Source organism: Salvelinus fontinalis, chromosome 1 (genome assembly GCF_029448725.1).
Source record: "Salvelinus fontinalis isolate EN_2023a chromosome 1, ASM2944872v1, whole genome shotgun sequence".
NCBI classification, from domain to species: Eukaryota; Metazoa; Chordata; class Actinopteri; order Salmoniformes; family Salmonidae; genus Salvelinus; species Salvelinus fontinalis.
Window position 1 is genome coordinate 45684911 of NC_074665.1, and position 11968 is coordinate 45696878.

Sequence of the window (11968 nt, forward strand, 5' to 3'; positions counted from 1 at the left end):
ACTGTTGTAGATGAGTGTAGTGCAGAGCCAGAATAAAGACTCACAGGTATTGTGTAAAATTCAGTCAAATGTGTTGTCTGATTTAAGTATCCTTCTTGTGATAATTTGTACTCTCTGGCTGAAAGTTTGGAGACTATTTTAGGTGTCCACTTTTGAAGCTTTAACTATGTGCATATAAATTGCTAATTAGCTTTGATTTCATCATGAAATATGACTAGGTAATTTGATACTTTTCAGAAATTGACATACAATAATTATAAATAATTCAATGTATTTGAGTGATCAGCAATTTAAGTACCTTATTTGCACTTATGCTTTACTTATGGACACCAACAATGTTTTTGTTGTATCAAGACTCAAATTAACCAAGATAATATGCATTGCAATCATAGAAATTAACACTTTATTGAGTTTTCTTTTTAGAACAATCACCACATTCATAAATATATTGACATAGAAAATGATGCAACAGTGTCGTACAGACACAGTACGAGAACAAAAATAGCCGAGAAGCTATAAAAACTAGGCTAGAAGCTATATAATCTCAGAGGCCTTTGCAAGAGTTTAAATTCTTCATGCACAACACACATCATGATGTTTTTGTCTCAACCATTAGCTAAGGCAGCATTTCCCAAACTCCGTCCTGGGGACCCCAAGGGCTGCACGTTTTGGTTTTTGCCCTTGCACTATACAGCTGATTCAAATAATCTAAACTTGATGAGTTAGTTATTTAGCTGTGTAGGGCAAGAGCAAAAACCTAAATGTACACCCCTTGGGGTCCCGACGACCGAGTTGGGAAATGCTGAGCTAAGTTATTCCCCAATTCGTGACTACAAATCTAACTCAAGACCAGCTTTTCTTCTCCTGTATAAACTCATCCTCCAATCCTTGTTTTCCCATAGCTTTTATGTCCCTTTTCTAGAGTGTAGGGCCTTTTCAAAACTTATATTCTCCTTTTCTTTGTTTAAACCTTTCACCTGTGTAATACAAGATATCACATATGTAACATTTAGCGTGACTACCCCCTGTCATTTTATAAAACGTATTAATAATCAACTTCCCCCTCAGAAAATTATTCTGGTTTCTTCAGGATCATGCAGGAAGACTGCACCCCAACCCAGAACCCTGGCAGAATCTTCGACTTAATAGGGCCCTCAAGTCTATTAAGCAGCTTCACCTCCTTCTCCTCTCCCTCTTTCCCTTCTTCCACAAGGTAGTAGCTCATGACGCCGGCAAGCTGGTCGACATACACACCAAAGGTGGAGCACTGTGGGATGTCCCAGATGTCCTTGTTCCTCGCTTTGAACCACACCTGGTAGCAGGAGCCGGACCAACCCAAGGGACAGAATTCCTCATTCTTCCCCAGGCCACTGGGCGTCCCAGCATTGACCCTCCTCGCCTCCCTGCTCCTTCATATGTGGTGCCGATGACCACCCATCACCTCCCAGTAGCCCCTAAAGCCCCAAATACCCTCTAAGAGAGGAAGATAGGTACGATGATAGATAAGACAACAGTGCTGTTCGTGATAAGGGTAATATAAAAAATAACATTATGCAAACGTGTATTCATGTGCTATAATATGTGCATTATACTGCAGCACGAGCATTGTGAGAAAACCCATGTGCTTTAGGAAGAAATAGTTACCTGAGGGGAGTATTCATATCTTTTTGGACTGTCCAGGACGGTTCACATGGTATCATCTCCTCTACGAGACACCTTGGCCCAGTCCTCAGAAATCCACAGCATCCTATTGGCTGTCTTGTCATCCAGAGACAGGTTGATCCAGTCTAGATGAAAGAAGAATTGGGCAAATACATTCATATTATTCCATATTTGAAAACATTTGCTGAAAAAGGTGCACATCCTTATGTTTTAGAAGCGTGGCATGTTGGCTCTGGAACATTGGGTGTTATAGACGGGTGCTTTCTCTGTGACTAGAGGGAGAGAGAAGAGAAAGTGTCAAACAGGAATAAGAGGAATTTGGCATCAATGTGTAACACATTTACTCATTATACTAATCAAAATTAATATCTGTTCTACACTCTGATAAATGCTGGGTTGGGGGTCACTTAGTTGGATTGTTTTCTTAACTGCTGGGTTATTGATGCTGGGTGCTGGGTTATTGAGATATGACCCAGCGGGTCAGATTATAAAACTGGAGGTGTAGCTTAGTAGGGGCGTGGCTTTCAGATCGTTCTTTTTGACCACCCGTGAGTGTAAATGTAATTCCGGTTCATCTGTTCTGTTGTTAGCACATGTTATGGTTGAACACTGACACTATTGAAACTTTAATTTGGCTTACACAAGTGTATGAGTTTCTCAAGAGCCTATGCATAGCTCAATGTTGGGATAGGTAAATAATAATGTCATAGATGTATATATTATAATGTGCAAAAATATTCAAGGAAAATTGAACTTTGCGGCGTACAAACTTAACATGATGAACAGGAATGACATTTACTCTTGTGGGTGGCCAAAAATAATTCTCAAAGCCACACAACTGGTTGATGCTTACTTATAAAACCCTCTTAGGCCTCACTCCCCCCTATCTGAGATATCTACTGCAGTCCTCATCCTCCACATACAACACCCGTTCTGCCAGTCACATTCTGTTAAAGGTCCCCAAGGCACACACATCCCTCAGTCGCTCCTCTTTTCAGTTCGCTGCAGTTAGCGACTGGAACGAGCTGCAACAAACACTCAAACTGGACAGTTTTATCTCAATCTCTCCATTCGAAGACTCAATCATGGACACTCTTACTGACAGTTGTGGCTGCTTTGCGTGATGTATTGTTGTCTCTACCTTCTTGCCCTTTGTGCTGTTGTCTGTGCCCAATAATGTTTGTACCATGTTTTGTGCTGCTACCATGTTGTGTTGCTACCATGTTGTTGTCATGTTGTGTTGCTACCATGCTGTGTTGTCTTAGGTCTCTCTTTATGTAGTGTTGTCTCTCTTGTCGTGATGTGTGTTTTGTCCTATATTTACATGTTATTTATTTTTAAATATAATTCTTTTAAATCCCAGCCCCCGTCCCCGCAGGAGGTCTTTTTCCTTGTGATAGGCCGTCATTGTAAATAAGAATTTGTTCTTAACTGACTTGCCTAGTTAAATAAAATAAATAAAAATGTCTTTTGTGTGGGGAAGTGCTTAGTAATAAGTCTCTCAAAATGAACAAATTAATAAAAAGACATGTCCTGATCAAACATCCAGGCACAACATGTCGGTAAACCCAGGGAGTTCTTTCAGAACAGGGCAGAATGCTTCAGGAAACAGTGCTTCGAAAGTGGAAAAGTAAGTCAGCTAGCATGGCGTTGTTGTCCTTTTATAACAGGTGATGACAAGCAGAAATAAGGGAATACTATCTCTTATAGTAGTAGATGTGAGTTTCTCTTTCAAACAATCCCCTGGCCTTGTAACGTTACACAGCTAACAGCTAACGTTAGCCAAAGCAAGCTAACTAGCTACTGATAGTGCAACCCTAAGAGACAGTACAGATGAAGATGAAAAATGCAGGCCTACTGTACATTTTACTGTAGAAATGATTGTTGAAAACAAGTCTAGGTTGGAACTGTTGCTGTTACAAGTAATCATTTTTATTCTGAACTGGAATAAACTGATTGATGCAAGATGCTTTTTGAAGCAAACACTCACACAGTTCTGGGTTGCTCATCTGCAGCATGAAGCATTCTCCTGCCTGACTAAGAAAACAGTAGATGTTCTGATCCAGTTTGGCACCACCTACCTATGCAAGTCAGCGTTCTCAGGTACAGAAACAGTGTCAATGCTGAGCATGACCTCAGTGTTGCACTGTTAAAAACTGAGCCCAGAATAGACCTGCTTGTTGGAAACTTCAACCAGCCACACACCTCTCATTAGGACTGTGTGTATGTGTCTGTTTTCTGGTCTACATCTGTGTGATGTGATCAATCCGTTTATTCCAATTCAGAATAAAAAATTGTATTTTAACAGCAACAGTTCCAACCCAGACTTTCTATCAACAATAATTTATACAGTAATTTTTTATCTGTACTGTTACTTAGCGGTGCACGATCAAAAAGCCTGTGTGTGTGTGTGTGTTCAGTTATACATTCTGTGTGATGTATAAATCAATAAATTTGTTCCAGTTCAGAATTAAATTATTTATTGTATTTTAACAGCAATAGTTCCAACCTAGACAGGTACGTCAGAGTGTTTTAATGGGGAAAAATAAACATGAAAAGATATTTATGGGTATTTAATTATTTGTGTTTGTCTATATTGCTTTTTTTTTTAGAAATAAGGGCAATGAAATGCATTGATATTTACGAAGAGTTCCATATTTTCCTACCCTTGGGTCCCAGGAAAACACAGAATTTCTCATTTGGGTCCCAGGAAAAGACAACATTTCTCATTTGGGTCCCAGGCTGAAAAAGTGTAAGAGCCCCTAATATAGAATCTTCCTGCGGGCTAAATTGAAATGTAACGCTTTGGTCATGGATCTGATCACAGATCTGTGGTCATTTTGGAGAAGTTCTGGAGACAAAGTATTTTTTTATTTTTTTTAAATCTTAGAATCAATGTTGTTAAAGAGGTATCAGCTAACGTTAGCTTGCTATAGCTGGCTATCCTCTTCCTCCGTTTCTGAATTAATTTGTGGCTGTTATTTTCTAGCTGGTAAAATGAGTGAGCTAGGTTTTGTTTGTGTACTGCCATATGTTGATAACATAGCAAAGTTTGTCACTGGTATGGAATATTAAATATCAGATAAAACCCGGGATGAGAGTGTCACGACTCCCACCGAAGGTGGTTCCCCTGCCTGTTCGGGCGGCGCTCGGCGGTCGTCGTCGCCGGTCTACTAGCAGCCACCGATCCATTTTTCCTTTTCTGTTTGTTTGGTCTTATTGGTTGCACCTGTCTCTTATTGTGTTACTTGATTTATGTCTATTTAGCCTGTTAGGCCCACCTATGTTTGTGTGGGATTGTTTTCTGTTAGTCAGGATGTGCATGTTTGTGTTCCTGTCTGTTTGTGCCCTGTGTTGGGTCGGACATTTTTTCGGTCTATTTTTCGCCTATGGTTTTGGGCGTTCGTTTGGGAATCCAAATAAAGACGGTTTTCCCCAGTATCCTCTGCTCTCTGCAATTGACTCTGCACCCACCACTCCAGGCGTTTGTGACAGGGAGGGAGGAGAGAATTCACATTCTGTTTCATTTGCTGCTGGCTTGATCATGTTCACTCAAATACTTTTTTCCACATGTACACTGAACAAAAATATGAACCCAACATGCAACAATTTCAACGATTTTACTGAGTTACAGTTCATATCAGTCAATTTAAAGTAAATTCATTAGGGCCTACACTATGGATTTCACATGACTGGGAATACAGATATGCATCTTTTGGTCCACAGATACCTTAAGAAAAAGGTAGGGACGTGGATCAGAAAACAACTCTGTTTCTGGTGTGACCACCATTTGCTTCATGCAGCGCGACACAGCTCCTTCACATCGAGTTGATCAGGCTGTTGATTGTGGCCATTGGAATGTTGTCCCAATCCTCTTTAATGTCTGCATAGTTGCTGGATATTGGCGGGAACTGTAACATGCTGTCGTACGGCGTGTCGATCCCGAGCATCCCAAACATACTCAATGGCTGACGTCTGGTGAGTATGCAGGCCATGGAAGAACTCTGACATTTTCAGCTTCCAGGAATTGTGTACAGATCCTTGCAACATAGGGCCATGCATTATCATGCTGAAACATGAGGTGATGGCAGTGGATGAATGGCATGACAATGAGCCTCAGTATCTTGTCTCTGTTTCTCTGTGCATTCAAATTGCCATCGATAAAATGCAAATGTGTTCGTTGTCCGTAGCTTATGCCTGCCCATACCATAACCCCACCGCCACCATGGGGCACTCTGTTCACAACGTGACATCAGCAAACCACTCACCCACATGACGCCATATATTCTGTCTGCCATCTGCCCGACACAGTTGAAACTGAGATTAATCCGTGAAGAGCACACTTCTCCAGCGTGCCAGTGGCCTCAAAGATGAGCATTCGCCGAAATGCCGTCAGGTCAAGACCCTGGTGATAACGACGAGCATGCAGAGACGGTTTGTGACAGCTTGTGCCAAAATTCTTCGATTGTGCAAACGCACAGTTTCATCAGCTGTCTGGATGGCTGGTCTCAGACGATCCTGCAGGTTAAGAAGCCGGATGTGGAGGTGATGGGATGGCGTGGTTACACGTTGTCTGCGGCTGTGAGGACGGTTGGACATACTGCCAAAATCTCTAAAACAACATTGGAGGCGGCTTATGGTAGAGAAATTAACATTAAATTATTTGGCAACCGCTCTGGTGGACATTCCGGCAATCAGCATGCCAATTGCAAGGCCCGCCTTGTTTTGTAATGAGCAAGCTGTTTAATCAGCTTCTTGATATGCCATGGCTTGGGGGTGGAAGAAGCTGTTCAGAAGCTTCTTGGACCTAGACTTGGCGCTCCGGTACCGCTTGTAGTGTTGTAGCAGAGAGAACAGTCTATGACCAGGGTGGCTGGGGTCTTTGACAATTTTTAGGGCCTTCCTCTGACACCGCCTGGTATAGAGGTCCTGGATGGCAGGTAGCTTTGCCCCAGTGATGTACTGGGCCATACGCACTACTCTCTGTAGTGCCTTGCGTTTGGAGGCCGAGCAGTTGCCATACCAGGCAGTGATGCAACCAGTCAGGATGCTCTCGATAGTGCAGCTGTAGAACCTTTTGAGGATCTGAGGACCAATGCCAAATCTTTTCAGTCTCCTGAGGGGGAATAGGTTTTGTCGTGCCCTCTTCAAATCAGTCTCTATTTGTGTCCTTGGTCATAGCCTAACATATGGAATGTTCTTATAAAAGTTTCCTAGCCGTGAAGTGTCCATATTTTTTTCCCTTACCCTCATCTTTAGTTAGGAAAACAACTAAATCTGCTGCAAAGAAACAAGCAAGTAAAGGACACAATACAGAAATTAAGCCATGCTCTAAAAAATGCTGCGTTAAAAACAACCTAAATATAGGACAGAACACATGCTGGGTTATCTTGACCCAGTTGGGTTGTTAGGATTACCCAAACATGGGTAAATTTAAGCATTAGTTGTCGTTTTTATAACCATCAGTTTGGTTGACCCAGAATCTGGATCTTTTTTTTAATGAAATCCATTGGTTAATTTCAGGTGTGGGTCATTAGGGTTTTTCTATTGTCACGCCCTGTGATTTGGGTGGGCATTCTATGTTTTCTGTTTCTTTGTTTTTGGCCGGGTGTGGTTCCCAATCAGAGGCAGCTGTCTATCGTAGTCTCTGATTGGGGATCATACTTAGGCAGCCCTTTTTCCCACCATTAGGTTGTGGGATCTTGTTTTCTGTTTTGTGTTTCTGCCTGACAGAACTGTGCGCGTTCGTTTTCACGTTTGTTACTTTGTTTGAGTGTTTTTTGAAATAAAAGTATCATGAACACTTACCACACTGCGCCTTGGTCCACTCTTCATACCACCAACGAGAGCCGTTACATTTATTTTATTAAACCTTTATTTAACCAGGTAGGCTAGTTGAGAACAAGTTCTCATTTACAACTGCGACCTGGCCAAGATAAAGCACAGCAGTTCGACACATACAACAACACAGAGTTCCACATTGAAAAAGACAAAAAGTCATCACTGTATTTGCATTTCATGACGATTGAGCTCAGTCAGAACTTGTGGCTAGCATGAGTCCATTTCATGATGGCGAGTGGGAATAACAAGTCAGTGGCTTGAACGACATCGGTGTGGGTCGCGGAGTGATCTTCAAGATAACTGCAGAAAAAAAGATCCGATAAAACCGCGAAGCACACGGACACTCTCTACCTCTCGCGCAGCTGCCAAACTGAGCAGAGCCCGCTGCTAAGCAGAGAGCGCACTGAACCGAGTTCGCAGTTGCACTTGGCCAAATCAATGAATTAAATAATTATACATATTAATGAAATAATTATAAATTTACGTCACGACCCACCATTAACAGGTCCGACCCATACATTAAGAAACGCTGCTCTATAGAAAACTCCCCCGGCACCATCCACACACAGAGTGCGCAGACAGCCAGCGTTTACCAAAACACAACTCATGCAGCAAGCTCCCGAAATGAACTATCCCATTGCGCAAAATCCACCCCTTTTAAGAATACCTGGCTACTTTCTCCAAAATGCCAGCAGATCCACAATCGAATACATGGCCAAAGCGTGTGTGTTACTTTAGCTTCAATCAGTGTTATTTAGATGGAAGACGTGAGCCAAATGTGGTAGCTCTATAGCTAGCTAACGTTAGCATAACAGGTGAAGCCCTGTTAATGCTTTGTCTCTGCTGGTGCTGCTGTCTGTTTGTGATACTTTATAAGCCACGTTGTTGGTATGGACAGCAGTGTTTTGCTGACGCCCTCCTTTCATTGTTGATAGCCGTGGAAGTTCTCGAGGATGAAATGTGAGATTGCCCAATTTTCTCCACCTCTTTCTCACAAATGTATCTCACTTTTTAGGAAGTGTTTAATTTGCGTGACCATATAGGCATACTCGCATTTGCATAACAAGTGTTGCTACACCCTGCTATCACACAAAGCTTGGCCATCTTGATGAATACAAATGCAATTGCTAGCTAGCTCCATACTACTAACCAACAAGATTTGTTTCGTTTTTTGAGTATATAAAGGGTGAGCATGTATTTATATTTCCTCGCTGTGTGATGCTGACTATGGGGCGTTGTGGGATTGTTTTCCGAAGTTAGAGCTGATTTGGAGAAAACCTCAAACCCAACTTTTAGAACAATATTACAGTAATATAAAAATGTATTTCAGAGTTTGTAATTTGGGAAGGTTTTCTTGGGGTGCTCTAATTGACTATTATATGCATTTCTGGCATTGAGAAATAGATGTTACATGCCCTTAAGTGGGTAGACTTTTACACCCTCGGGGGAAGAAGAGGTGGGGGCATTTGGGGGTGTCTGGATCAAAATAAAGTTGAGTGGATGAGGTTAGCTAGGACATTTGAAACTCCTGTAACCTTAATCGTGTAAAGCAACTCAATAAAAAAAACTAGGACATGGACACATTGTAATGTGAGATTCAGTGGCTGGGCATCACACTGATGTGTCAACACTACTGGTGGATGGGGGGAAAGAGATATACAGAAAATCTAACGTTGCCAACCAAGGTGTGAGGTGACGCCACATGAAGAAGTTCATCCAATTGATGAACTTGAGGAACTTGACCTACGTTGAGGACTTGTTTGTAAGACACCTTTCCATGGATGGTCTGAGCATAGGTAACCACTTTAACTTAACAGTACTTGATACTAAGTCTTATAACCAGATACAGTTATGAGACTTCTGGGACCTTTTCAGTTCAAGCCGTTTTTGTGTTTCTGTAACCACACCAGAGCAAGACTTTGCACTTCCATTAAAATCTTTGGGAAATAGATTGGAATTTCAGAGAGGGGTGAACTGGAGTAAGACCCAGTAACCAGCTCAGACAGAGCTGAAAGGAGAGGTTGAGGAGAAGGTGATTGATGATGGAGATGGTTAGCATAAAAGAGATACTATAGAACTGGAACAGAATATTAGTATGGTTCGGGAACGTGATGTGTCTGACAGCAGCTTAATCAACAACGCCATCAACATAATCAACTTTGTGGATGTTTGAAGATGGAAAAGATGTTTGGAGCAATATGATACAGTGGGACAGAACATTGTGTCTGGAACAGGACTCAACTGAAAACGTTAGAAAATAAAGCGTTCTGAAAATGCTGTCCTCAACATTTCTAAATAGGCATCAGTCTTTAAATGTGTTTTCATGAAACATACACTATGGACGTTAATTAAAAATGTGTTCTTCAATAAACCTGTATGGGTTCATATACACTGAGTGTACAAAACATTAAGAACATCTGCTCTTTCCATGACATAGACTGACCAGGTAAATCCAGGTGAAAGCTAGGTGTCACACCCTGACCTTAGTTCCTTTGTTATGTCTCTATTTTGGTTTGGTCAGGGCGTGAGTTGGGGTGGGCATTCTATGTTTTTGTTCTATGTTTTATATTTCTATGTGTCTGGGTGAGTGTGGTTCTCAATCAGAGGTAGCTGTCTATCGTTGTCTCTGATTGAGAACCATACTTAGGTAGCCTCATCCCACCTGTGTTTTATGGGTAGTTGTTTCCTGTTTTGTGTTTGCACCTTTCAGAACTGTTTCGGTCGTTCTCTTTGTTATTTTTGTTATTTCAGTGTTCATTAAATAAATATGGACACGTACCACGCTGCACCTTGGTCCTCTCCTTCCAACAGCCGTTACACTAGGATCCCTTATTAATGTCACTTGTCAAAAGTTTGGACACACCTACTCATTCAAGTGTCTTTCTTCTTTTTTTACCATTTTCTACAATGTAGAATAACAGTGAAGACATCAAAACTATGAAATAACACGTATGGAATCATGTAGTAACCAAGAAAGTGTTTTGATTTGAGATTCTTCAAAGTAGCCACCCTTTGCCTTGATGACAGCTTTGAACACTCTTGGCACTCTCTCAACCATCTTCATGAGTAATGCTTTTCCAACAGTCTTGAAGGAGTTCCAACAAATGCTGAGCACTTGTTGGCTGCTTTTCCTTCACTCTGCGGTCCACCTCATCCCAAACCATCTCAATTGGGTTGAGGTCAGGTGATTGTGGAGGCCAGGTCATCTGATGCAGCACTCCATTACTCTCCTTATTGGTCAAATAACCCTTACACAGCCTGGAGGTGTGTTTTCGGTCGTTGTCCTGTTGAAAAACAAATGATAGCGCAAACCAGATGGGATGGCTACTCTGCGTCTCACAAAGACACTGTGGTTGGTACCAAAAATCTCAAATTTAGACTCATCAGACCAAAGGTCATATTTCCACCAGTCTAATGTCCATTGCTTGTGATTTTTGGCCCTAGCAAGTCTCTTCTTATTGGTGTCCTTTAGTAGTGGTTTCTTTGCAGCAATTCCACAATGAAGGCCTGATTCACACAGTCTCCTCTGAACAGTTGATGTTCAGATGTGTCTGTTACTTGAACTCTGAAGCATTTATTTGGGCTGCAATTTCTGAGGCTGGTAACTCTAATGAACTTATCCTCTGCAGCAGAGACAACTCTGTCTTTCTTTCCTGTGGCAGTCCTCATGAGAGACAGTTTCATCATAGCGCTTGATGGTTTTTGCGACTGCATTTGAAGAAACAATAAAAGTTCTTGAAAGGTTCCGTTTTGACTGACCTTTATTTCTTAAAGTAATATGGACTCGGTATTTCACAAAATAGGGCTATCTTCTGTATACCACCCCTACCTTGTCATAACACAACTGATTGGCTCAAACGCATTAAGAAGGAAAGAAATTCCACAAATTATCTTTTTAACAAGGCACAGCTGTTATTTGAAATGCATTCCAGGTGACTACCTCACGAAGCTGGTTGAGAGAATGCCAAGAGTGTGCAAAGCTGTCATCAAGGCAAAGGGTGGCTACTTTGAATAATGATTTGTTTAACACTTTTCTTGGTTATTACATGATTCCATATGTGTTATTTCATAGTTTTGGTGTCTTTACTATTATTCCACAGTGTAGAAAATAGTAAAAATAAAGAAAAGGTGTGTCCAAACGTTTGGCTGGTATTTTATGCAACTGGAAAATTGGTATTGAAGCATAAGGTGGATGGGAATGTGCAGGACGTAAACAGTTTAACCATTTTTTGAGATTGTACAATCTTGTGTGTCACACCCTGATCTGTTTCACCTGTCTTTGTGCTTGTCTCCACCCCCCTCCAGGTGTCGCCCATCTTCCCCATTATCCCCGGTGTATTTATACCTGTGTTCTCTGTCTGTTGCCAGTTCATTTTTTTTTGTGAAACCTACCAGCGTTTGTTCCCCTGCTCCTCTCTGTTCTTGCTCCTGTTTTCTAGTCCTTCCCGGTTTTGACCGTTCTGCT

The 11968-nt window shown here is 41.6% G+C and overlaps 1 pseudogene; it reads right to left on the reverse strand.

Moving 5' to 3' along the window:
- Positions 1-688: 688 nt before the first annotated feature.
- LOC129857828 (stonustoxin subunit beta-like) lies at positions 689-1821 on the reverse strand (annotated as a pseudogene).
- Between the last annotated feature and the right edge of the window lie 10147 nt (positions 1822-11968).